Raw genomic sequence first — 26173 nt, forward strand, 5'->3', positions numbered from 1 at the left:
GCAGGGCAAAGGGAGAAACTAAGGATAATAACAGCCAAGATCCCACCTCTCTCTCAAGCGGCTTATTGGATGCACAGGTAGGACTGCAGATTGAGACCAGGCTCACCTCGTATCCCCAGGACAATAGAGAGTGAAGGGGAGAAATTCGATATTGGAGAAGAGAGGAAAATAAAGACTAGGGACCATCAGCCTAAATGACTTGTTTAACCTCTCCAAACTACAGTTTGCATGTCTATAAAATCGAGATCCAATTGTCGTACTTCACGGGAAATGAAATGAAGTCATATGCAGCACAGCTTAGCTCAGTGCTTGGCACACAGGGTTTTCTCAGTAGAGGATCCCCTTCGGGCCCCATTTGCCTAGTGGCTCCCAGGAATTCCATACATCCCTAACCTGCCAGAGTATGACATGGTCAACTTCTTACAGAAATGTCCTTGGACACTGACCCACACGTCTGCACCTTAACCTTTCCCTACACACACACCAGGCTCTGTTAAACTCCGTCTGGCCTATTCCTGTAACCCTGGCATTATAGGAGGTCTTTCTTCTTCCCCCTATTCTCACTGTAGACCCCATGGCTCAGGGGCTCTATCTCTTGCTTCAAATTCCTCCTCATTCCTCTCGTCAGGGATCAGATTCTCATTCAAATGACAGACAGCAGTGGAATCCCTGCAGCCCCATAATAATAGACCTTATGTGGTGCTTGCTATGTGCCAGGCCTTATTCCAAGCACTTTGCAAATATTAACACATTTAATCATCACAACAACCTCTCATCTTACAGATGAGAAACTGAGGCTCAGAGAGGCTAAGTAACTTGTCCACGGTCACACAGCTGGTAACCAACAAGGCCAAGATTTGGACCCAGGCAGCCCAGCCTCCAGAGTCCATGCTCTTAACCACCATTCTGTACTGCCCTTGTCTCCCAAATCTGCAGACCCGCAAGCTGCTGCTCGCCCATCACCTCTCCTCGAATGGGGTCCGGGCTGCTGACTACAGCCTCCTCCACCACAGCGGGGTGCTCCATCAATGCACTCTCCACCTCTGAGGCTCCAATCCGGTATCTGTAGGAGAACCTGTCCTTCAGAGAAGACTGGACACAACCTCTAGGCCAGCCCCAAAGTCTAGAACCAGCCAGAATAAAGATCTAGGTTACCCTTCCCAGCCCAGAAGCCAAGCTCACCACTGGAGTTAATGATACCATCTGCCCGCCCCATGAACTGGAAATACCCATCTTCATCCTTGATTCCCCAGTCTCCCAGGAGCCAAAAGTCTCCTTGAATGTTGGCTGCTGTCTTCTCAAGATTGTCCTGGTGAGTAGACAGAGTCATTGTGCCTGCAAAGCCTATGTTCTCTGCCGCAGGGCTGCCAAGAACAGATGGCAGGTTGTACTTTTACAACTTGAACAACTAAACTCAGTGGGCTTGTCCTGAACCTGTCAACCCCAGACCCCAGGTGGAACTGGACTTCCCTCTGTATTTCAGTTATTCCCCCAGGGTCTCTCACCTGCTCCCCGGGGTTCAGTCTGACGGGTCATATTGATGCTTCACTCACCCAAGCTCTAGGGCACTTTCCCCGACCGATTCCGCCTTCCCTTCAACAGTCAGCCCAACCCCAGCTCCACTCCCTGACCCTGTTCAAGGGCACCAAAGTTTATTAGACATTCTTTTTGGCTCCTCTGTTAGATCTGAAAGTTCTAGAGACACATCAGCAAGCCACCAGGGCCCCAGGCATTGTGCATATTTCTACAGTGGCCGGGCCCCTCATTCAGCTGAGGCACTTTTTCATGAGCAGTGAGAAAGTCTGAGGTTTGCCCCTTGTTAGCGCATCTTTATATCAAGTGTTTGTTCAAGCGTTGAGGTGTGGGCTCCAGGTTGGATGTTCAGTCACTGGGTTAGAAGGCAGAATAGGGAATTCACAGCCTAGCCTCCTCATTTGGAAAATAGGGGTACTGAAGATCAGAGAGATCAAGAGGCCTGTCGGAGGCCAAACAGCCATCACAGCTGGCAGAGCTGAGACCAGAAGCCAAATCTCTTGGCTACCAGCTTGACTCTTTCTCCTGGTCACCATGCAGCCCCTGCTGGCGTTAACTCTGCAGCCTTGAGTCAACCCACCAACTCCTGAGTCTGTTTCCCATCTGTCGAGTGGGGAGAATTCCGGCGCGTGAGGATAGAGGGGACAGCGCACAGGAAATGCTTGGAGAAGCACACAGTGCGGCTGTGCCCTCTTCTCTGGGGCTCGGTTTTCCTCTTCTGTACAGTGGTAGTGATCATGTGGATCTACAGCAATTCTTTTATTTAACACACTCTTACATAGCACTGTTCTAAGTGTTTCACAAACATTAATGCCTCTCGATATCCATAATAACGCTGAGAGATATTATGATACATGTTTTACAGGTGAGGAAACTGAGGCATGAGAGACCAGTAACTTGCCCAAGATCATACAGTAAGTAGTGCAGCGGGGTTCTGAACTCAAGCAATTTGTCTCCAAGGACTTCATAGGGTCTTTGGGAGGATCCAATGTGTTTAACATACGTGAAGTGCTTTGAGACAGGGCTTATCACATAGTAAGCACTCAATAAATGGTAGCAACGATTATTACTGGATTTATTATTTAATTTATTATTTAACGTGTTTGAGGTCCTCCCTGTCCATTTTTCAATGATAACGGGCTTGGATGAGTTTTGTAATCTCTGTCTTCACCATCCTCACCTGTAAATCGAGCCGGTTAGCCTCAAGAATCATCTGTTTCTAACGCTGCAAGGTCCGAAGGTAGGGGTGCCTCCAACTGTGTGGTGGCTTCAATGTGGCATCTAGCACAGCTTTGAAGGAGATCAATGGCATGGAGCAGGGACAATCGTTGGGGGTGGGGGCAGGGCTGCCCTTGGGAAAACACTGCTGTATAGAGTTGACAGGCAATAAGCTTTCTGGCATGAAGCACTTCTTGGGGTGGAAAGGGGTGTCTGGAGAAAGATGATTCTTCAAATGGGGTCTTAGTGACGGGCTAAGGATGACAGGGATGAATGGCCAATCTTTTCTCTTGGCAAAGTGCCCATTCTTGGACACTGGACACCCCTTGTCCCTATGTCTTGCCAATCTCTCTTGGGAAGTTCATAACTTTGGGACCCCTCTCATCCCTCTCAGAACCCCCTATCCCCACCAGTGGACAGAGAGAGGAGAGGGGGTTCCTCACCACATAGCCAGAGAAGATGCCTATAGGCCTGATGGGCTTGACCCTGATGCCCAAGTCTCCTTCTGCACCAGGGGCAGGACATTGCCCTCGTCATCTATGACCTGGAGGAAGAAGCAGATTGATCTGCGTAACAGGAAATGGCTTGAATGGCAGCATGGAAGGGCTGAGTTGGTCAAATGGAAGACCCTCTCACTCTAGTGGTCACTGAAAACAAGAACCAGAAACCAAGGGAAGACAAGAGTTTTAAACCCAGATCTCCAGTCCACCAGCCTGGGATGGTTTAGGAGAAGCCCCTTATTGAGACTGGACCAGAGGAGCTTGGGAAGATTCTTCTGGCCTTAGGAGCTCAGGAAATATAATAGCCTCCCATTATCTTTGAGGCCTACGTCCCTGGACATCACAGATCAAAACTCAAATGATGACTCTGCTGCCTTACTAGTTAGTTGTCTTTGAGCTACTTAAACTCTACATCTCAGGGCCTTCCTCTATAAGACAGATAATGACAGCTTATTTCACAGGATTGTACGAGAATGAAATAAGATACTAAAAAAAGGGCTCTGTAAATGGTTATCACAGTCAAGGGTGGGAGAGCAGACAATTACACATAACACTGAATAAAAATTGTTACCCTTTAGATACATACACCCATACACATAACCATAGATACACATACACACATTCTATTTCTTGGGATTTAGCCTGAAGAAATAGAGGAAAGGAGCAATATTTTAGCTACAGCATATTGGTTATAGTGTTGTTTTTACTAGCGAAAAATTTGGAAATCACCTATTGACCAACACAAGGCATAAAGAGCGGTAGAGACAGACTATCCACTATGCAGTCATGAAAAATCACGCTGTAGATTGGTGCTAATTCACCCGGAAAGAGGGTCACCCAAGATTCTTCAATGATAAAAGTGAGCTACAAAATGATATGTTAAGATTCACCCATATTTCTTTTTTAATGTATATATTTAGGGGTCCGACCCGGTGGCACAAGCAGTTGGGTGCGTGCGCTCTGCTGCGGCAGCCCGGGGTTCGCCAGTTCAGATCCCGGGCTCGCACCGACGCGCCACTTGTTAAGCCATGCTACGGCGGCATCCCATATAAAGTAGAGGAAGATGGGCACGATGTTAGCCCAGGGCCAGTCTTCCTCAGCAAAAAAGAGGAGGATTGGCATGTATGTTAGCTCAGGGCTGGTCTTCCTCACAAAAAAATAAATAAATAAAAATAAATAAATGTTTATATTTATATAACTAATGAGCTAGCTAATTTGCTAGCTATTCAAAGTACTTTTCTCTGGATGATAAGAATATGAATAATTTTCTCTTTTCTCTTCCTTTCTGTCTTCCTTCCTCTCTTTCTCCCTCCCTCCTTTTAATATCTTTACTTTCTGTTATTTTTCCTCAATGAGAAATGTAATAACTAAATTACTGAAAAATTGGTGTTTTCCTTCCCTCCTTAGTGCCCCTAACAAACCTGCACATCATAATGGGGAATGGCCGGTCCCAGGTGGCCAGGTCTGATTCTCATTGTCTTGGAAACTCTGCAGGTGATTCCCTGTGGGAAGTCGTGGGTGGATCAGCAAACCTCAGGAGGCTCACAGGTCACAGAAAAAGAAAGACAGACTCAGCAGAGCAGGTCCTGACACAGTCCTGAAGTGGCCTCTCATTTGGTGGCTCCCTCCCTCCCCTTTCCCTGGCTCCCCCTTTACTGGAACCCTCATCCTAGGGGTTGCCCTACAGTGGAAAGCAATCTGATTGACCACTCCCCAGGGAAGAGGAACTAAAAACCACATTATAATCCCTTTAGAAGGAGCCATACTTTAACAAGTGACCACAGACACCAAAAGTCCTTTAAAATAATATGGGATTAAATTATCTGCCATAAGAGGACCAGCTCTGCTTGAATCCTGAAATGAATCCTACAGAGAGGCTGGTGTCCAAAGGAGCAGTCCCTAAACATGGCCTCCTCTGAAAGGCTGGAAGCCCATGCCATGACTACATTGCCCTTCCCCACATGTGCAAAGTTCTTCCACATCACAGCCCTGCCATGAGCCTTCTCGGGAGTTCTGCCAGGGGACCCATTAGCCATAGAAGGATGTAAGGTAAAACACTGGAGAGAGGAGGCGAGAAGTCCTGAGAGTCCCAAGAAGCAGCACTGGGGAAAGGAGTTGGGGGGAAGGATTCCCCAGGTAGTTTGGGTAAGTGGCATAGTGTAGAGCGACGGGAATCCACATCGTGCTCACAGGGCCCCAAGAGTTCCAAGAAGGTATCTCAGCAGGTGAGGTGGGGTCCTAGTGGGTTCCTCTCCCCACCCCTCACTTCAATCTGAGCAGCTTAGTACAGTGCCTGCATGTTCAATAAACTCAGGTCTCTGCAGAAACGCTACCCCATTGCAGGGGACTTTCCTGACCACCATATCTGAAACAGCAGCCCCTCATCCCACCTCACCCCTTCTCACCAGCTTGACTTCTCTCCACAGACCTTCTCACCATCTGCCATGTCATATATTTAGTAGCTTATGTCTCTCTCCCGACTCCTGCTAGAATGTCATCTCCGTGAGAGCAGGAGCTATGCCTGTTTTGTTTCTGCTGAATTGTCAATACCTATTCCGTGGTAGGTGCCCAATAAATATTCACTGAATAAGTGCATGATAAATGGTGGCTCATGTTTTTATTATTAAAGAGCCTTTTGAAGCCCACCACATTCACCAGCCCATGGTTCTAGGAGCAGGTACCATTTCTGTCTGGCCATAGAATTCTCAGATGTCCAGTCCTGTCTGGGCCCTCCAGCGCTCCAGAGTGTCTGGAAGGAGGGTCCCCCCTCTGCTGAAGCAGTTCTGTAGATGTGGGAACTTGTAACTGAAAAGAGAGGTCATTGTTCCTCTGAGCCTCCCTGGAACCAAACTCTGCCTAGAGCTGGATTCTAGGTGCTTTGACAATGAAGTTAGCTTCATGGGGCTAACCGTGCTCAGAGGGCCAGATAGATGAGCACGTGTGTATGTGGGGGAGGCAGGAGGAGGCGCCAATAGACCAGAGGCTCTTTCCAATCCCTAAAGCCCCATCTCCTGGAAAGATCCTGTTGAACCAACATCCAGGAAATGATGGTGGCTCCTACCACATTGTTGACTGGGTAGCTGGGCAGGGCCTGGAGGGAGAGAGCCAGCTGACACTGCCCATCAGGTCAGATGCCAAACTAACTGGTAGGCACAGTGGTTATGAGCATGAGCTGTGGAGGTGGGCTCCGGATTTAAATCCTAGCTTCTTTGCTGTGTCTATTTCAGGCCACATGAGCCCCAATTCTCATGCACCCTCAAGCCAAAAATGACAGAGAAATGACCACCTATCATTATAGGGAAAAGGTCCAGGACAAATTTGGAACATTTTTGTCAAATCCTGGCAGCCTATTCCTGCCAATGTAATGACTTGCCCCCATAAACACACTTCTAGAATTACATAAACCTCCAGTCACCAAGGAAAAGACATCAGCCACTGTAACAAATCAGCTATGTGGTCTTGGTTAAGTCTTTAACTTGCTGGGACTAGCTTTATAATAGATTAATTCCAGCCCTATTTCCCAAAAATATTTTTGGGATACAATTCATGTAGAAAAGTGCTTTGAAAAGTTAAAATTGCCTACAGACAATTCAGAAGAAGTGCTACTAAAAAATAGCCAGTACTGAATACTTGCCAGGCCCTGTGCTATCTCACTGAATTCTCACAACAACCTCACAGAGTTCGCATTATCACTCCCATTTTAAAGAGGGGAAAACTGACTCAGAGAGCTAAGTAACTTGCCCAAGGTCACACAACCAGCAAGTAGTGGAACCAGCATTTGCACCCTGTACTCTCAACTGTTATGCAATACCACCTCCATCCATGCTTTGCTTTGGGCAGAATTTATTACAAAGATGGTTTAGGCAAAAATATATAGAAAAAATGATTAACATTAGTGCATGATGTAATTGTTTCCTCTGAGTCCCCTTGATGAACTGGTATAAGTTATGAAGATCATCCCATTTCCCTTACTGCGTTGCCTTACAGGAAGCTCAACATGTAATTATCCACTTATTTGCTGTACTTGTCCTTACTGTCTTTAGTTTCCCCTCTTCCCTATCTCCACCCTGTATTTTCCTAATAGGCTTTATAATTTTACATTGTTTTTTTTTTTCTATTTGTGACACTTAAAAGCCACTTCAAATCCTTTTTTGGAAGGAGGCAGAGTAAGAATTTGTTTAAAACAGAGAATGACAGAATCACCTGAAGAGAATCTCCTGAGAGAACCCAGACCACGCCTGACCTTTTGACCTTTAAGGATATCATCCACGCCTCAGTTTGCTCCTGGGGTCTCTTTTGCCAGCGAAACACAAGTCGGGGTGGGCCATCAACTGCTACAGAGACCTGGAGGCCCCAGGATGCCAGTGACCCAACTCCCCATCACAAATAGAGTCCAACGTAGGGCATGACTTCGCAGGCAAAATGAACCCATTTCCATTGCTTTGTTGCCCCAGGGTAACGTAGTTTATAGATTTCATTTAATGGCTACCGCATCAAGTTCCACTAGAAAAACTCACATTTATTCTTCAAAACTTCTCACAGATAATAGCCCCAAATTGGAAGTCACCCTGATGTCCATCAACAATAGGATGGAAAAAGAAATTGTGATAGGGCCACAGAATGGAATACTATACAGCAATGAAGAGCACAAACTTCTAATATGTGCAACAATATGGACAGTATTCACAGGGAATGTTGAGTCAAAGAAGCCAGACACAAAAGATTACATATTGTAGGATTCCACTTATATGAAGTTTAAGAAGAGGCTAAATTAATCTATGGTGGTAGAGGCCAAAAGAGTGAATAACTTATGAACAGGTGTGGACAATGGCCTGAAGGGGGATGAGCACTATCTGCAGTGGTGGGAATGTTTTACGTCTTGAGATGGTGGGGGTTACATGGGTGTCTGTTATTGACTGAATGTTGTGTCCCCCGCTATCCATGTTGAAGCCCAACTCCCCATGTGATATTTGGAGGTGGGGCCTTTGGGCGATAATTAGGTTTAGATGAGGTCACGAGAGTGGGGCTTCTATGATGGGATTACCGTCCTTATAAGAAGAGGAAGAGACACCAGAGCTCACTCTCTCCACCATGTGGGGACACAGGGAAAAGGCAGCCTTCTGTAAGCAAAGAAGACAGTTGTCACCAGGAACCCAACCATGCTGGCACCCTGATCTCAGACTCCCAGCCTCCAGAACTGTAAGAAATAAATGCCTGTTGTTTAAGCCAGCCAGTCTATGCTATTTTTTTATAGGAGCCTGAGCTGACTACTAAAGTGTCTAACACATGTAAATTATTTTCAACCTGTACACTGAAGATGACTGCACTCTATACACACACACGCACAAACACACATACACATACAGATGGCACCACCTCCAATATTCCATTCTTCTCTTTTACACTTGGTTCACCACCATCTATCTGATACTTGACCACAGAGCAAGAGCCCATTAAATGCGTGTTGAGTAAATAAATGACCCATGATGCCTGTCTCCTGAATATATTCCTTTTATCTGTATATGGGTCTGTCTCCTTCCCTGGACCATGAGCTCTATGAGGGCATGGACCATTTCCATCTCGCTTACTGAACACTGTCCATCTGTGTGACAAGGATTAGTCAAAATTAGGTGAACTGAAAGAAACTGCAATAAATTGGAGTGTGCAAACCTTGGGTTCACTCTGACCATTTGGTGCAAACTGGATCCTCTCTTACCTTTAGAAGGACCAGCGGGTCAAACTTTGGTAAGAATGGATCAATGTGCACGCTCCTGACAGCCAGGGTTCCAGAAATGAGGCCAAGAGGTTCAATATCCAAGCTGTGTCTCAGATGGCCCATATTATGTCAGAGGCTTTCAGGTCTGTCCACATGCTGAGAACATGGAGGAAACACATGTACATATACGTGAGTGCAAGCTGGGGTGAGTGGAGCATGAGTGTTTGCATACGTGTCGGGAGGGGTAGGTGTGTGTACACAGGTCTGTGTGGACCTGAGTGTGTTTGTGTATGCTCGTAGCAGTGTGTGTAAGTGTGAGCAGGCAGGGGGAAGGAGAGGTCTTCTATCCACACATCCTTGTATCAAGAAAGAGCAAGTATTCAGAAGGTGTGACCCCAGCTCCCATGACTTAACAGGTAATTGGGTCTCATTCACTTTATCCCCAGAATGTAGTACAGTTTTGGCGTGTGGTAACCATCCAGGAAACGTTTACTAATGGAAGACATCTAAGTGAATATTCTAACAAGAGCCTTGCTAAGTTCAAGTTTGGCTGGGTAAACCTTTGGTTCTCTTTCTTTGAAGAATCATGAATTTCCTGAGCACAGCTGAGGGTCTGGTACAGGGCAAAACTTGTTCCCTTTCTTCAGGCCAGAATAAAAGGTATCAGCCCTGTTTTAAAGCAAAAGTGATATAGGCCAGACATGAAGAACTTCCTTGTGGCAGGGAATCTCCATAGTGTGTGTCCCTTCCTGAAGATGATTAATGCTTTCAACTCCGTAGGGAAATTGGGTCATAGACTATTAGGACCAAATTTTGGAGGGGCTGGGAATTTAACATCTTAGTTACATTTAAGTGATTTATCTTCTCATCTTTTAGAAACTGCATTTTACCATAGCTATTCCATGAAATAATTTCTATTAAATAATTTAATTTTCTGGCACCACTGGCTCACAGGTGGGACATTTAAGTTTTTGAGGGTTTTTTGTATTAAAATATTTTTCTAGTTTTAATCATAAAATTAATATGGTAAGCAGGATCCACTGAAAAAGACCCTGAAGAGCTCTTGTTATTATCGCATGACAATCTTGGCAGAGTATTTCCTGATTCCACTGACAGTGTTGGTGTAGAGTGGAAGGACATTCTGAATTATGAGATCTGAGATCCAGAAATTCTGAGACCTCAGTTCATCTAACTAACCCAGTTACAGCTTCTACGTCAATGGATTTGAAAAGCAATTTGCTGCTGACACAAACGCCCTCTCGGAATCCGGAGCATCAAAGCAAATTACTAGCACCCCAAAGGACAAGATAGAGAGCAGTCTGGGGAGAAACGCATATAAACTTTACGTTCATCATTCAGTCTAGTAGACATGTGGCTCAAACCACTGAAGAGGTGTTGAGATACCATGTTATCTGAAACAGAAATGTCCCACCAGAGGTCACTGGATACCCAGCTTGCTAAGCCCTGCTCCCTCGTGTCCCCCTTCCCAACCGTCTATCTCAGAAGCATCAGATGGTAGCCCACCCCAGTAGAACTCGATTTGTGCTCAGGCAAGTCTCAAGGCCTGGTCGTGTAGTTCTCTGCAAAGAAAGATCTCTTCTTAACCAGCATCCATCCTGGCCTTGATGCCCAGGCTTGAGTGGGAGTGTTGTGCCATCTTGGGAAGACCACTGGTCCCGCTGGTGAAGTCGATGGCAGCTGCTTCTTGGCTTCCAGTCTCCACACAGTGATGGGTGGATGGTTCTGACAGAGACACGGACTGTCACCTTCTCAGATCTGCCCTGGACACCAGATGTCTTGGTGACTCATCTCTTCCCACCTTCCCCCACGCTGGCAAGGGCAAGTCAGCCAACCCACTTCAGAGGGGGGCTGATGAAAGGTTAAGATGATGAGATTCTGAGTCACTCAGACTTGGGCTTGAAAACCACTCGGGTTTGGCACTTAGTTAACTGTGTAACATTGGACCATTTATTTAACTTCTCTGAGTCTCACTTTCCATATCTGTGAAATGGGATCAATACCTGTCTGTTTCACTGAGTTATCAAGAAAGTTAACTGTAACACAAAGGAAATGAGCAACTTGCTCAGCAAGAACTCAATAAATGTTGATCTGATTGTTGTTTGGAGCCCTAGCATGACACCAGGTAAGGAGAAGGTGCTCAGTTAGTATGAGTTTTCCCAGTACACCCTCTTCCATTCCCATGAAGCATCCGCACATCTCCTGAACCCCTCCTCCAGTGTCCCGATTTCAAGTGTCAAAGCTGGTCTCATGTTGTCCACTTCTCTGACAGTTATCTTAAAGACCATGACATTAGAAAAGCTTTCATTCTCCCTAGGGGTTTCCTAAGGTAGGTGTCTCTAATGGGAGGATTTCAGATATGTGGCAGAGAAATGCATTCTTCCAGCCAGTCCTGCTACTGACGGCTAGAATGACACATAGAGTCCTCTGAATTGAGAAGCAGCCTGGCTTAGGGATAGAGAAGGTGGGAGGAGGACTCTGGAAACTCAGTATTCAGCCTGCTCTTCTGTTTTGCCTCATACACTCTTGGCCTCACCTCTGATTCCAGCAATGGTTGCAGTGAACAACTCTGGGCAAGTTTCAACACATATGGTGTTGCTTGTAGTATGGACCACAGGTGATTCACTTTGTGCCCCAGGGCTTCTCTGTTGCCACCATGGCACGGGACTCTGAGCCTGCTCTGCATGCATGTGCAGCCCAGAAGCATGGGGTAGATAATGCCCCCCAGTTCAACTCTCCACCACTGGGGGTCAGGTTCTGATGGGTCAACATTCAGTCCTTTAGTGGACAATCCTGAGAGGCATTCTGTGTGCTCCTCAGAAGGTTCCTGCAGATCAAGCCCCACTTATCCCTGCAGTGACTCAATAATAAACTCTTGCATTAGCTTTTTCTTCTTCCCTGCTTCACTCTCCCCAGTCCCACACTCTGCTCCCTGGACTTTCCCAATAAAGCACCTGCACAGAAGTGCTTGGTGCCCTTTCTACTTTTCGTGAAAACCTGGGCTAAGACGTGTAGGTACTCACTGTATTAGTGTCTGAAAGTCCACCCACCCATCCCGGCTTTTCTCAGACACCAGTCGCTTTGTTTTCAGAGATGGGCAGTCAGGCGCTACGGTGTCCACTGCCTGGGTCACTTCATCCCCAGCTGTGATGGCCCTGGCCTTGGACAGCTGTAGCCTATAGAGAACGTCTTTGGCTTTCATCTGGATAGTCCCAGGCATGAAGACGAGGCCTGGAGAAGCCAAATGACTTAGAGAGAACTGGAAGGGAGGGTTGTCTTCTTCCCCAGAGAAGCCCGATGCAAACAGCCAGTGGGGAGTAAATGGAGGAGGGGAGGTCGGGTAGTGGTGACCAATGGGGAATAACAATAACAAGGGGACAAAGGATCAGAGTGGTTTGAACCCAGATTTCTCTGTGTTATCAGAGCTGTAAGGGGTCTAAGGAGAGAAACTGATTTGCCTAATGTTACACCATTGACAGTCTAAGGCCAATACAACCTCCCCCCGCCCCCAACACACACAAAATGCCCTGCAGGAGTTTCCTGTATCCAGACTCACACAGTCACCAAAATAAGGAAAGGCACCTGGAACTGTCCGTGGTCCTGCAGCACCACAGTGCTCTAGGTCCCGGCTTTTTTTCCCAAACCTGGGACACTGAATGCATTTTCTTAGGCAAGAGTGCTCTTGATCTTTCTTTGTTTTTGTTTTCTGTCTTGAAGAAACTCTTGTGACTTTGTTTTATTCTTTTGGAGAATAACTAGACTTATGTTTCACCTTTTATGAAGCTGATTTCACGTTCCTCCTGTTAAATAGCTCTTAGCCCTGGCTCACTTTCTTTCCACTCACAACACTTCAGGAGCCACATAAAAAATACTTTATTGCTAAAAAATGCTAACCATCATCTGAGCCTTCAGTGATTTGTAATCTTTGTGCTGGTGGAGGGTCTTGTAAAAAACGCAACATCTGTGAAGCGCAATAAAGCAAGGCACAATAAAATGAGGTATGTCTGTAACTTGATGTATGTATACACTGTGAAATGATTACCACAATAGGTTAACATCCATCACCACACATAATTTCAAATTTTTCTTCTTGTGATGAGAACTTTTAAGAGCTACTCCCTTAGCAACTTTCAAATATATGATACAGTATTGTTAACCACAGTCCTCATGCTGTGCATTACATCCCCAGGACTTATTTTTATAACTAGAACTCATCATCCCTTCTTGAACATCACCCGGGTACCCCCAACTCAACAGTTAACAAATTGAACTAGTCGTCTTTCCTGACACCCCCATTCCTGCTTCTCCCTGTGCCCCTCACTCCAGTGAAAGAGAGCCGCATCCACCCAGTTGTCTAAGTGTCTGTGACTTCTCCATCACCCTGGCTTTCTTCCTCTACCATACGTCATTCATCAAAAAATCCTGCTATCAGTTTCTTCCTCATTGTCTCCTAAATTCATCCACTCACCTCCACCTCCACCACCCCATCCAGGTTGAAGCCACCATCATCCCTCGTCTCCCATCTGGGTTTCTCACCCCCATTCTTGGCCTCCTTCATCCTATTGTCTACGTACCAACCAGAGTGACCTTGTACAAACAGAAAATGATCACATCATTCAATCCGTCCATGGTTTCCCATTCCTCAGTGGATAAGGGCCAGAACCCTTACCACGGCCCCTAGGGTCTGCAGTTCAGCGCCCACTCATCTTTCCAGGGCCATCTGCCACTCCTTCCTCCTCGCTGCCTGGACTCCAGGCACACAGACGTCCTTGCAGCTTCTCTCATCATTTTCAAGCCTCCCTCCCCTCTGTGCATTCCCTCTGCTTGGAGCACTCCTCCCTGCCTCCTCTCCTGGCCAAATCCGACTCATCCTTCAGATCTCAGCCCAAATTTCACTTCCACTGAGCCTTCTGTGACCCCCTCAGATTAGTCAGTTTGAGTCTCCTTTTATAGCAAGGATGGGTGAACTTTTTCTGCAAAGGGCCAAACAGTAAATATTTTAGGCTTTGTGCGCCAGACGCTCTCTGTCCCAACTGCTCAAGTCTGCCACTATCGTGCAAAGGCAACCAGAGAACCTGTGAGCAGGGCATGGCTCTGTTCCAATTAAACTTTATTTACAAAAACAGGCTGTGGCCTGGATGTGGCCTACAGGTCACATGAATAGGTCCTTATGAAATTCTCATGCCACTTGTTAAAATTGTGATTAAATAATGTGTGCAATTAATAGTTTAATAGCTATCTTTCTCCAAAGACCTGTAAGTGCCATGAGTACACAGACCATGTTTTGTTCACCCCATACTAGCAACCTCTAGCAGAGTGCTTGGCAAACAGTTTGCGTAAATAAACGGAAGAAGGATAATATTTCCATACGAGGAAGGACAGCACACTATGGGGAGGGGGCATCTTTGAGCGGGTGATGGTTGCACTTCTCTGCCATCAGTTTCTTTCATAAGGGAGACAGTGCCCAGTACAGGTGCTCAATTACCAACCTGCTCGCATGTAGCCCAGGGTCACCAGCCACCACTCAGGCACTCGGGGCAGCACCACCACGACATGGTCCCCACGCTGCAGGCCACACGCCCCCAAGAGGACATCGGCCACCTGCTGGCTGAGTTCACACAGTTCGCTGAAGTTCCACATCACTTCATCCCCATCACTGCTCACCCACCACAGGGCTGGTCTGGGGGGCCACTTCCCAGCCTGAAGAAAGAGAAGACCTACTGATCAGGCTGGGCTGGTACGTGAGCACATAGAATAAATGCCAGTCTTGGGATTGCCCCACCAATGCTTAGTCGGCTTTTTAATCTCAGGACCCCTATAGGTTCTTAGGAAGTATTAAAAACCCTAAAGAATTTTTATTTATATGGATTCTATCTATCAATATTTACTGTACTAGAAATTAAAACTGAGAAATTTTATAAATGTGTGCTTTTAAAAATAACAGTAATAAAACCATTATACATTACCACAAATAAGATACATTTTGATACAGAGGTAAGTATACTTTCCCAAACAAAAAAAAAAAAACAATAAGAGAGGCATCATTTTACATGTTTGCAAATGTCTTTAACGTCTTCCTTAATAGAAGACAGTTGGATTTTATTTTCTGTTTCTGCACTTACTTTGTTGCAGGATCACCCACGTGTAGCCTCTGGAAAATGCCACTGTGCACTTGTGAGAGAGTGAAAGTGAAGAAGGCAACTGTTACCTTAAATTGATGTATTTATTTTTTGTTTGTTTATTTATTTAATTTCTCTCTTCCTTTCTCTATTTGTGTATTTATTTTGTTTTCCTTTTTTATTGTGTTAAAATACACATAAAAGTTGCCATTTTAACTATTTTTAAGTGTACAGTTCAGTGACATTAAGTACATTCACATTATTGTTCAACTATCGCCACCATCCTTCTTCAGAACTTTTTCATCATCCAAAACTGAAACTCTGTACCCATTACAAAACAACTCCCCAGTCTCACCTCCCCCCAGCCTGGTAACCATCACTCTATCTTCTGTCTCTATGAATTTGACTACTCTAGGCACGTCTTATAAATAAAATCGCACAATACTTGTCCTTTTGTGTCTGGTTTATTTCACAACATAATGTCTTCAAGGTTCATCCATGTTGTAGCATACATCAGAATTTCATTCTTCTTTAAGGTTGAATAATATTCCTTTGTATGGATATGCCGATTTTGTTTATCCATTCGTCCACTGATGGACATTGGGTTGTTCCTACCTTTCAGCTATTGTAAATAATGATGAGCAGGGGTGTACAAATATCTCAAGACCCTGCTTCTGATTCTTTGGGGTACATACCTAAAAGTGGAATTGCTGGATTATACAGTCATTATTTAATTTTTAAAATTATTTATTTATTTTAAATTTTTTGAGGAAGTGCCACATTGTTTTCCATGGAAGCTGTACCATTTTACATTCCCACTGGTGACGCACAAGGGTTCCAATTGTCTTAGTTTTCTTTTGGTAAAGTTTTGATTTCAGAGTCTCTGGTATCCTCAGCAGTCCCCATATCATAGTTTGAGAGCAATAATGCAAAGTCAAAGAGAAAAAGTATTGGTAATTGGGTTAGATATTTCAAAATTCCTCTCCATAGAGTTGTACCATTTTGCACTTTGCCCAGTAATGTGTGAGTGTCCATTTCCTCACAGCCCTGTCCACAGAGCATACTGTCAAACTTTTGTATTTAACTGCACTGAGACGTAAAAAATCTTATTTCAGCGAAGTTTTAATTTGCATGAGTGAGGTGGGGCATTTTTTCTTACATTTCAGGGCCATTCGAGTTCACTCTTCTGTGAACTGTCCTTTCATCTACTTTGCCCACTTTTACATTGGGTTGTGTCTTTTCATTCTTGACTTCTAGGAGCTCTTTCTGTGTTAGGGATATTAACTCTTCTGCTGTGCTATGAGTTGAACATTTTTCCCCTGGGTGTCATTAGTTTTTTGATTTTGCTTATAGTGTTATTTGTCAAAGGAGAGGTTTTTATGATGTTTATGTAGTAGATTTATTAAATTACTTCTTTTATGGAATCAGGATTTTGAGTCATGGTAGTAAAGGCCTTCCTCATTATTCCAAGGAGCTCTTACTTTTACAGAAAAGCCAGAAATCTCAATTTTTATCTGAAATTTTTCAATTTTAAAATGTTGACCAAATTTTTTTAAGAACACTCTGCACCATGAGCCATCTTCAGCCTAGAGGCCCAGCATTTGCGATTTCCGCACTAAGGCTTTGTCATGACAACACCGTGATTATGACTTCTTTTAAGCCCATGCTGGCAGATCCACCTCTCTCCCCATCCCAGCCAAGATGAATCCTTCCACCCTCCATAAAAGTACACAGAACTTCAAGCGAAGGCAGGGGCGGGATCAGCAGTGAATGGGGTGGAATTTTAGAACTCCGGGGAGGGAAAGGAAAATCAGAAATTTCCTCATCACTCTCTTTCTCTGATTTCTCATGTTGGAGCCCTTTTGACAACCCCTGCCTAGCGGCCATCCTGCTTACACACCGTGATGACAAGGACACATAACTTTCTGAGAAGACTGATGCAGTCTTTGGTCAGTGCTGATTTTCTCTTATTAAACCCAAAGCCACCTCCTCTATGACCCCAACACACTAGTCCTTGTTTGACTCTGGGAGGTCACAACAGAGCACGTGCAGCATGGGCAGGCAAACTGTGTGTCAGCTGCCCAGGGTTTTCGCTCCACTCTGCACCAGTCTCTTAGGCTCGTCTTTATGCCAAGTTCATGCTCTCTTGCTCCCACCCCACGCTGCCTTCCTGGAAAGTGGACATCTTCATAGCTCATCCTACTGCCTGACATGTGTGTGCTCAATAAATATTTATTGAATGAATGGGTGATTAATGAACTCAGCCAATTTGTCCAACCCTGTGCCTCGTCCCCACCCCACTACCTTCTCCACGCCAGCCCCGTGATCCACCACATTACTAGCAAAGTTGAACTTGGCAGGGACTTCCTGGTGGCCCCACTGCAGGGCTGCCAATTGCCTGGTATGAATGCAGACAGTGAGCTTGGACATCTGAGCCCCTACAGGATACAAAGCCCCTGGAGTCTCCACAGCCAGTGCATGGTCAGACCTATGAAGGAAACAGGAGACAGAGGTCAGTCTTTCCTGTATAGTCATCAGTTGCTTAAGGAGATTCATCCCAGCTTTACGAGGTTCTTCGAGAAATTAATCTGTTGTGCTTGTGAGTGAACTGGCACATTTCAGTTTCCTTCTGTTGTGCCACTCTCCAAAAACACAACACCCTGTCTAGATCCTACATCTCCAGCACCTCTGACAGCTTTGTGAACACCCAATTCCATGCAACAAATCCCTTTGTTCTTAAAATACAGTGGTGTGGTAGACTGAATTGTTGTTCCCAACAATTTGCCCGTTCCCTGTAGTAGGATATATGTCCCCATTCATTTCCATGTGACTTGCCCAGTGCAATCTGGGGAAGAGTAATATCCACCTCTCATTGACTCTGGCTTGCCCATGGGATACACTTTGGTCAATGAGTGGATGCGACTGTGTGGTTGGTCAGGAACTCTTGCATTTCTGCCCTCTGTCGTGAGAGCAGCATGTCCCAGATAGGTGCCTACCTTCAGCCTGGGTCCAAGAATGATAGCACATGTGAGCTGACCTGAGCCCAGCACATCCACGGCCAACCCACAGACCCACGGGAAAAAACATGCATGGTTATAAGCTCCTGAGACGTTGGGATGTTTGTTACTACAGTAAATGCTGACTAATACAAGTAGCCTCTATTTCCTTCAACTGAACCTTGACTCAGACATCTTGAATACTAAGCACCTAGCACAGAGAACCTAACACAGAGAATCACTGTAGAAATTGTAACAGTTGTAATTATCGTTTCCATCCATGCACTGGCTCCAGGGAAAGTAGTTCCAAGGCTGTGCAGGCTGGTCTCTGAGTTCCTCCACGTGCACCTTGATGGGGGTTGCAGAATTTAAATCTAATGACCTTTGATTCCAGGAGTTCTGCCAATTGGCTGCATTTCCATTCCCTGTTATCTAGGCAGCAGCAGCCAGAATGCTCAAGGTCTCCGATACTTGTGCCTACTCTCCTATTTTCCAAAAGAACAAGGCGTGAAGATTTCCTTACCAGCTCCTGGGCAGGAATATTGATTGTCTTTGTTCCTGCTGCTCCTTCTCTTTCCACGGTTGGCTCTTTCTCATTCTTCTGGCCTCATCTCCTAAGAGAGGCCTCCTTCCCTGATCACCACCCACTCCCATTCCCCTTTGACCGCCCTTCTCCCAGATACCCCAGACCCCCACTTTTGTTGTGCTAAAGGCCTCGTTTCCTTTGCCCAGTGTGGCCTCCTCACTGAGACCTGGCAGATACTCCCTTTTGAGGACTCTAAGGATTGCACAGCTCGCTCCTATAGATCAGAGGTCAGATCATGTCACAGTTCTGCTCAATACCCACCAGTGAATCCCAATTTCATGCAAAATAAATGTCAAAGTGTTTACCACGTCAGTCTTCTCCTCTGTTCAATGGAGATAATACTCCTTTCTTCTTAGGATTAAAGTGGGAACTCAGTTAGATCAGTTTTCCTCAAAGTGGGTTTTGCAAGGTGATTTTATTTAACTAATTAATTATTATTATTATTTTTTTTTTTGGTGAGGGAGATTAGCCCTGAGCTAACATCTGTTGCCAATACTCCTCTCTTTACTGAGGAAAATTGGCGCTGGGCTAACATCCGTGCCCACCATCCTCTACTTTATATGGGACGCTGCCACAGCATGGCTTGATAAGCAGTGCGTAGGTCCGCACCCAGGATCCGAACCCGCGAACCCTGGGCCGCCGAAGCGGAGCGTGTGAACTTAACCACTATGCCACCAGGCCAGCCCCTAATTTATTAATTTCTTATTGAGGTCACATTGGTTTATAACATTGTGTAAATTTCAGGTGTACATCACTATCTTTCGGCTTCTGTATATACTACATCGTGTTACCACCAATATTCTAGTTTCTATGGATCACCGTACACATGTACCCTTTTACCCCTTTCGCCCTCCCCTAGCACCCTTCCCCTCTGGTAACTACTAATCTGTTCTCCATATCTGTGTGTTTATCTTCCACATATGAGTGAAATCATATGGTATTTGTCTTTCTCTGTCTGATGTATTTCGCTTAGCATAATACCTTCAAGGTCCATCCATGTTGTTGCAAATGGCACGATTTTGTCTTTCTTTATGGCTGAGTACATATATTCCATTGTGTATATGTATCACATCGTCTTTATCCATTCATCCACTGATGGGCACTTAGGTTGCTTCAAACTGGTGCAGCTACTATGGAAAATATATAGATATTTCTCAAAAAATTGAAAATAGAACTACCGTTTGATCCAGCTACTCCCCAATGGGTATTTATGCAAAGAACATGAAAACACTAATTCAAAAAGATGCATGCACCCCTGTGTTCACTGCAGCATTATTCACAACAGCCAAGACCTGCAAGGTGATTTTAGACGAGCAGTTTTCATGTTTGTGGTTATTTTGATGTGTATTAGGAAAACGCGAACAGAACTCCAGATGTGTCCTTTAATGAATGTTCTATTTCTTAGGGTGAAGATATTTTCTTCTAGAAGTGAGCTGATTTATAGCATGGATGGTCGGTGGATAGAGCTACAATCGTGAGAGTAGAATGGGAATGAATGACGATCAAGAACAACTGAGAGGATTTCAGCAGAGCATTCAGCACGATGCCTGGCACAGAATAAACCGACAGTAAAGGATAGCGGTAGCACTCATCCGTGCTGCTCTAACTACCGATGACGTCTGGGGCTGGGGGTGCAGCTGGGAAGTGCTGGGTGGTGGTGCTGGCTTCCTGTGGTGTGGCTGCAGCTGGGAGTTTTGTCTTTTCCTTTTGGAGCTGAGCTGGGCTGAAGTGACCGTGGGAGAGCTGGCTGGGAGTCAGGTGTGTCAGTGGGGCCCCTCGGGGGAGGGTGATTGGGTCTCCCCCACCCTTTATCATCCTTGGCTTGTCCTGACTGAAGTCTGATCCAAGGCCCCTGGTGGAGAGCTCTGACTGCAGCGGGAGAACAGACTGGTTCAGCCCAGAGGGGAGTGGAGGGGAATCCAGACAGCATCTGCCCTGCAGACAAGGCATCTGAGGCTGAGAGACGGGAGCATTATGACCACAGCACAGTGACCGCAGGTGCCGCTTCCCCCAGGCGTCATTTCCACCCAAGCCACGGCTTTCAGGGAACTGACATTCTGGGGGCTCATTAGGAATCCCAGCAGCGCCCCATGTCACGGGGACAAGCCCCAGCCCAAGAGCACTAGTGATGTGGAGTCAGACCTGCCTGTTTTCCTAGCCTCTGGCGCCCCATCCTGTCCGGCCTGGGGCAAATGCCCTTTCTGAATTTCCACCTTTAAAATGAGAATTTGCCCAGCCCAGGAATGCATAAAGATAAACAGCATAAAGAACAAGAGAAAGACAAGCACTGTATGATATCACTTATATGTGGAATCTAAAAAAGTTAAACCTGTAAAAAACAGAGTAAAATGGTGGTACCCAGGGATGAGGCGGGATAAGAGTCTTAGCGTTTAAGGGTACAAACTTGTAAGGAGTAGTAAATAAACCGTGGGGATCTAATGCACAGTATAATGAACATAGACAACAATATTGTGCCATAATGATGTAAGGTGATAAATATCGCTACATCGGCAATCATATTACAACATTTGAATGTATCAAAGTAACACATTGTACACCTTAAACTTACACAATGTTACGTCAGATTTGTTCAATAAAAAAAAAGAGGGGCCGGCCCGGTGGCGCAAGCGGTTAAGTGCGCGCGCTCCGCTGCGGCGGCCCGGGGTTCGCTGGTTCGGATCCTGGGCGCGCACCGACGCACTGCTTGGTAAGCCATGCTGTGGCGGCGTCCCATATAAAGTAGAGGAAGATGGGCACCGATGTTAGCCCAGGGCCATCTTCCTCAGCAAAAAAAAGAGGAGGATTGGCGGATGTTAGCTCAGGGCTGATCTCCTCACAAAAAAAAAAAAAAAAAAAAAGAATAAGTAAATCACTTTGGCACGATTTTTTTCTTTTTAAGGGCTACGAAACCTTAAGGGGGTCATTTCTGTCATTTCCCTGGCACTCACTGGAGAGAGACAAAATTCCGAAACCAGGCCATCGTGAATCAGTTGTGAAAGGCGAAGCATGTGTGGACGCTGGAGCTGGACCCCCTGGAGATACTAGCCGTGTGAACTTCAGCAAACTGCTTAACCTCTCTGTTCCATCTGTAAAAAGAGGATGTTATCAGCACCTGTCCAACAGGATGGCTGAGAGGTAACATTTAAAGCTGTGCCTGGACATAGCTGGTGCCGAGTGTGAGCTGTTCTTAGCAACACTGACCCGCCTTGCCCACCTCAGGGCCTTTGCACGTGGGTATCCTCTGTTCAGAAAGCTCAGCCCCAGTCTCTTGGTTTACTGCCACCTTTCCTTCAACCCCAGCTCAGGGGGGACCTCCTTATGGAAGCCTCTCCTGATACCCTGGGTCCCCTCTAGTCTTGATCAGCCCCCAACTATGTTTTAACTGTAGTGTTTCCTTCATAGCATTTATCACAGTTAGGCATTATTTGCATTATTCTTTGACAAATAAGATCAACGTCCCCACTAGACCGTAAACTCCACAAGGCTAGTGTCATAGCTGAACTGTGTCCCCTCAAATTCATATGCTGAAGCCCTAACCCCCAGTACTGCAGAATGTGGCTGTATTCAGAGACGGGGCCTGCAAAGAGGTGAGTAAGTTAAATGAGGTCATTAGGGTGGGCCCTAACCCAATGCGACTGTAGTTCTTATAAGAGGAGATGAGGACACAGACATGCACGGAGAACCGGCCATGTGAAGACACAGGAGGAGACAGCCGTCTACAAACCAAGGAGAGAGGCCTCAGAATGAAACCAACCCTGCCAACACCTTCATCTTGGACGTCCAGCCTCCAGAACTGAGGAAATAAATCCCTGCTGTTAAAGCCCCCCAGTCTGTGGGACTCTGGTTGGCAGCCCGAGCTGGCTGATACAGGGAGGGACTGGGCTGGCTATTGCTTATGATCGTATTCACAGAGCCCAGCACTGAGTAGGTGCTCAATAAATAATGATTGGTGCGTGAGTGGAGGTGCTGGGGGTCGGGTAAGCAGCACTGGGTTGACTCTGAGTTTCCATCTGCTGCTTCTCCACCTGGCTGGTCTCAGCTGCCCAGAATCATCCTTTCTGTTTCTGGGCCTGGGACATGACTTCAGGTCCTCCTGTCCTTCCTGGGTAAGACATACAACACTCGCATTTGGGCACAATGACTTAGGATGTGGAGAAAGAACCAGACACAAGGCAGAGGGTGGTTTGGCGGGATTGTTTCTTTAAAATAATTTTTTCATTAAAATAGTTATATATACTTACTGAGAAAACCTAGAAAATAAGAAATGTAGATGAAAGGAAAAAAACATCATCCATTATTTTCAATACCCAGGAAAATTACTATTAACATTTTAGTGTATTTCCTTCCCATCATTTTTCCATCTACAGTTTTTCTTTTATCTTTCAAAGCTGTGACTCTCCAGTATTCACATATTATTTTTGTTCTGATTTAAAATTAAGATAGCTCAAGATTTCCCCAAGGCATATTTTTAATGGCCATATGAAAAAGCTACTACTCAGAAAGAAAAAGAAACAAATGACTGAGGATGTGCAACAACATGGATGACTCTCAAAGACACTACACGGAGTAAAAGAAACCAGACACACACACACATTAACATTTTATGATTCCATTTATATGAAGTCATTTTTTTTAAAAAGCAAAATTATTCTATAGTGACAACAAATAATTTATCAATTGCCTGGGGCTTAGGGCTGGGCAAAGGGGCACAGGGAACTTTTAGAGGTGATAAAAATGTTCCATATCTTGATTGTGGTGGTGGTTACACAGGTAGACACATTTGTCAGAAGTCATTGACCTGTATATGTAACACAGGTGCATTTTATTATATGTAAATTACGCCTCAATTTAAAAAATGCATTCTGAGAAAAAGAAAAAACTAAGCTATCAATACCTAACAATAAATCTAATACAAAATCTGTAAAAAATGTACACAGAAAACTTAAAACTCTACAGAACTTTAAAGAAGATATAAATAAATGGAAAGATAGAAAAACTTAATATCATTAAGATGTTAATTCTCCCCAAATTGATCTATAGACTTAATGCAACCCCAATTAAAATGCTAACAAACATTTTGCGTGGAACTTGCCAAGTTGACTCTAAATGTATATGAAAGAGCAGAGGGCCAAGAATAGGTTAAACATGTCAAAGAAGCTGAGTGAGAAGGAGAGACTTGCTCTACTAGATGTCAAGACTTATGAGAACGGTTCGTGGACAAGGCTCTCTGGTACCAGCACAGATAAAACAAGTGACAACTAAGTAGAAGAAAGTGCCCAAACTTATTTATCTATGGATATATCAAACTTCTATATCTGACCAAGTTGACAGGACAGATCACTGGGGAAAGGAGAGTTGTTCAACAAATTGGCTACCCATGTGGAAAAAATAAAATAGATGCCTTTCTCATACCATACATAAATCAACCACAGATGGATTAGAAACTTAAATGTCAAAAGCACAACTTTAAAACTGTTGGAAGAAAATGTAAGCGAATAGATATTTCCTACCTCAGGGTAGAAAATGATCTAATAAATAAGACAACCAAAGCACTAACCAAAGAAGAAATGACTTATTGATTCGACTATGTGAAAATGAAAACTTGTATTCAACAAAAATACCTTCAAGAAAGTGAAAAGATAAGCTACAAAGTGGGAGAAAATGTTTGCAACTAATACAACAAAAAAAGAATCAGTATCAAGAATATATTAAGAACTCCTGTAAATCAATTAGAAAAGACAAACAACTCAATAAAAGTTGGCAAAGGCATGAACAGGTATTTCAAAAAGAAGGAATAGAAATGGCTAATAAACATATGAAGAGATATTTAACTTCACTAGTAACCAAGGAAATGGAAACAATACCATGAGATAACATTTTACACCTACTAGACTGTCAATCTACTACACTTCACTGAACCATTTCTTCAATTTTGAGTTTCTCCTCCATTTTTCAGTTATAAACAATGCTGCAGTGAACATCTTGGTGTGCCAAATATTTTCCTGCATTTTGAGTTCTTTTCTTTGTAGAAAGAAAAGATGGAATACCCAAAGATGGAATTCCTGAGCCAAACAGTATGACCAGTTTCACAGCCCTGGATATCAAGTTACTTTATCAAAAGGGCCAAGCTGTTACATTCCTACCGGCAGTGAAGGGGATCACAAGTGTCCAGAGACCACGGTGACCTGCCCTTAGGATTCTTGCGGAAATGTAAATTGGCACAAACACTTTAGCAAAATTAAACTTATTAACTAAATTTTAAACTTATAAATTAAATTTTCTTGTAAAGTTGAACATCCCCCCATCCCATGATCTAACAATTCCACACCTAGATATATTCCAAAGAGCAACTTGAGCATCTGTGAACCAGAGGCATGGACAAATGTGTTCATAACAGCAGTTTTCCAGTAAATGGCTGGAAGCAAGACAAATGAACACATATGTGAAAATGGGTAGATAAATAAATAGTGATTTATTCACACAACACCTATGTAGGGCATTGATAGTCATAAAAAGGCCTGGAGGTGTGCTGCAGCATGAGAAACATGCTTGTATGTGACAGAGGGGGACACTTCCCTCACAGGCGGAAGCCCCTGGATGTCCCCTCCTCCCGGCTTGCCCGTGGCCCTGGCAGCTCGGCCTCCATCCATCTCTCTGTCTCGCCTCCTCCTGCTGCCCTGAGGCCCAGCCCCTGAGCCAGCTCCCCCTCAACACCCTGTGCTTTCCATATTGTCCTGTCTTGGCTCAGACACAACAGATGGATTCCCTTCCTTGAAATGATAATTAAGTTTCTCCTTACTGAGGAATACCCTCATCACATGTCTTCAAAGTTTAAAAAAAATTAAAATTAAAAAAAAATCCAGACTGTTAATGGTCTAAATGAGCACACGGTGAGAGAAGGTCCCCCAGGCTCCTGATAATGAAGGAGCCCTGGTCCTGGAGGGAGATGGGGAGACGGTGAACTTGACCCCCATGTGGCCTGTGTGTAATCCTTTCATCTATTCAGTGTTTTCACCATCATCACATTTTTCTGAGCCCCTTTCTGTACTTGGCCCAGAGCTCACAGGCTGCAGAGGTCACCAGAGTGTGATCACAGCACTGGGGTGGTCCCAGGTGAGGCCAGAGGGGGCTGCAGGAGGGAGTGGGGATCAAGAATGGCTTCATGGAGGAGGTGACATCTGATCTGGGCCTCCAAGGATGAGCCACCACCTAGCCAGGGTCTGGCACCGAGCAAGAACCAAATACATGAGGAACGAATGAGTGAATGAATGAATAGGCACCCACCTAACAGAGAGCAAGGAGGGGCAGCCAGCCCAAGCCGAGGCATGAAACACAGGGCACCCTGGGGAACACGGGGAGGGGCTGCAGTGGGGCAACAGCCTCACCCCCTTTATGGGCACCTTGCCGCCACAATAGCTGTGCTCCGGCCGCTCAGGAGCCCCGGTCTGCCCTCCGCTCTGGGATACTGCTTGTCATTCCCAGCCAGA

General features: G+C 45.1%; 1 pseudogene; it reads right to left on the reverse strand.

Annotated features, from left to right (window-relative positions):
* The window catches only part of LOC131421996 (acyl-coenzyme A synthetase ACSM2A, mitochondrial-like), a 74823-nt pseudogene extending 57134 nt beyond the window's left edge, over positions 1–17689 (reverse strand).
* Between the last annotated feature and the right edge of the window lie 8484 nt (positions 17690–26173).

This window comes from Diceros bicornis, chromosome 26 (genome assembly GCF_020826845.1).
Source record: "Diceros bicornis minor isolate mBicDic1 chromosome 26, mDicBic1.mat.cur, whole genome shotgun sequence".
Classification (NCBI taxonomy): domain Eukaryota; kingdom Metazoa; phylum Chordata; class Mammalia; order Perissodactyla; family Rhinocerotidae; genus Diceros; species Diceros bicornis.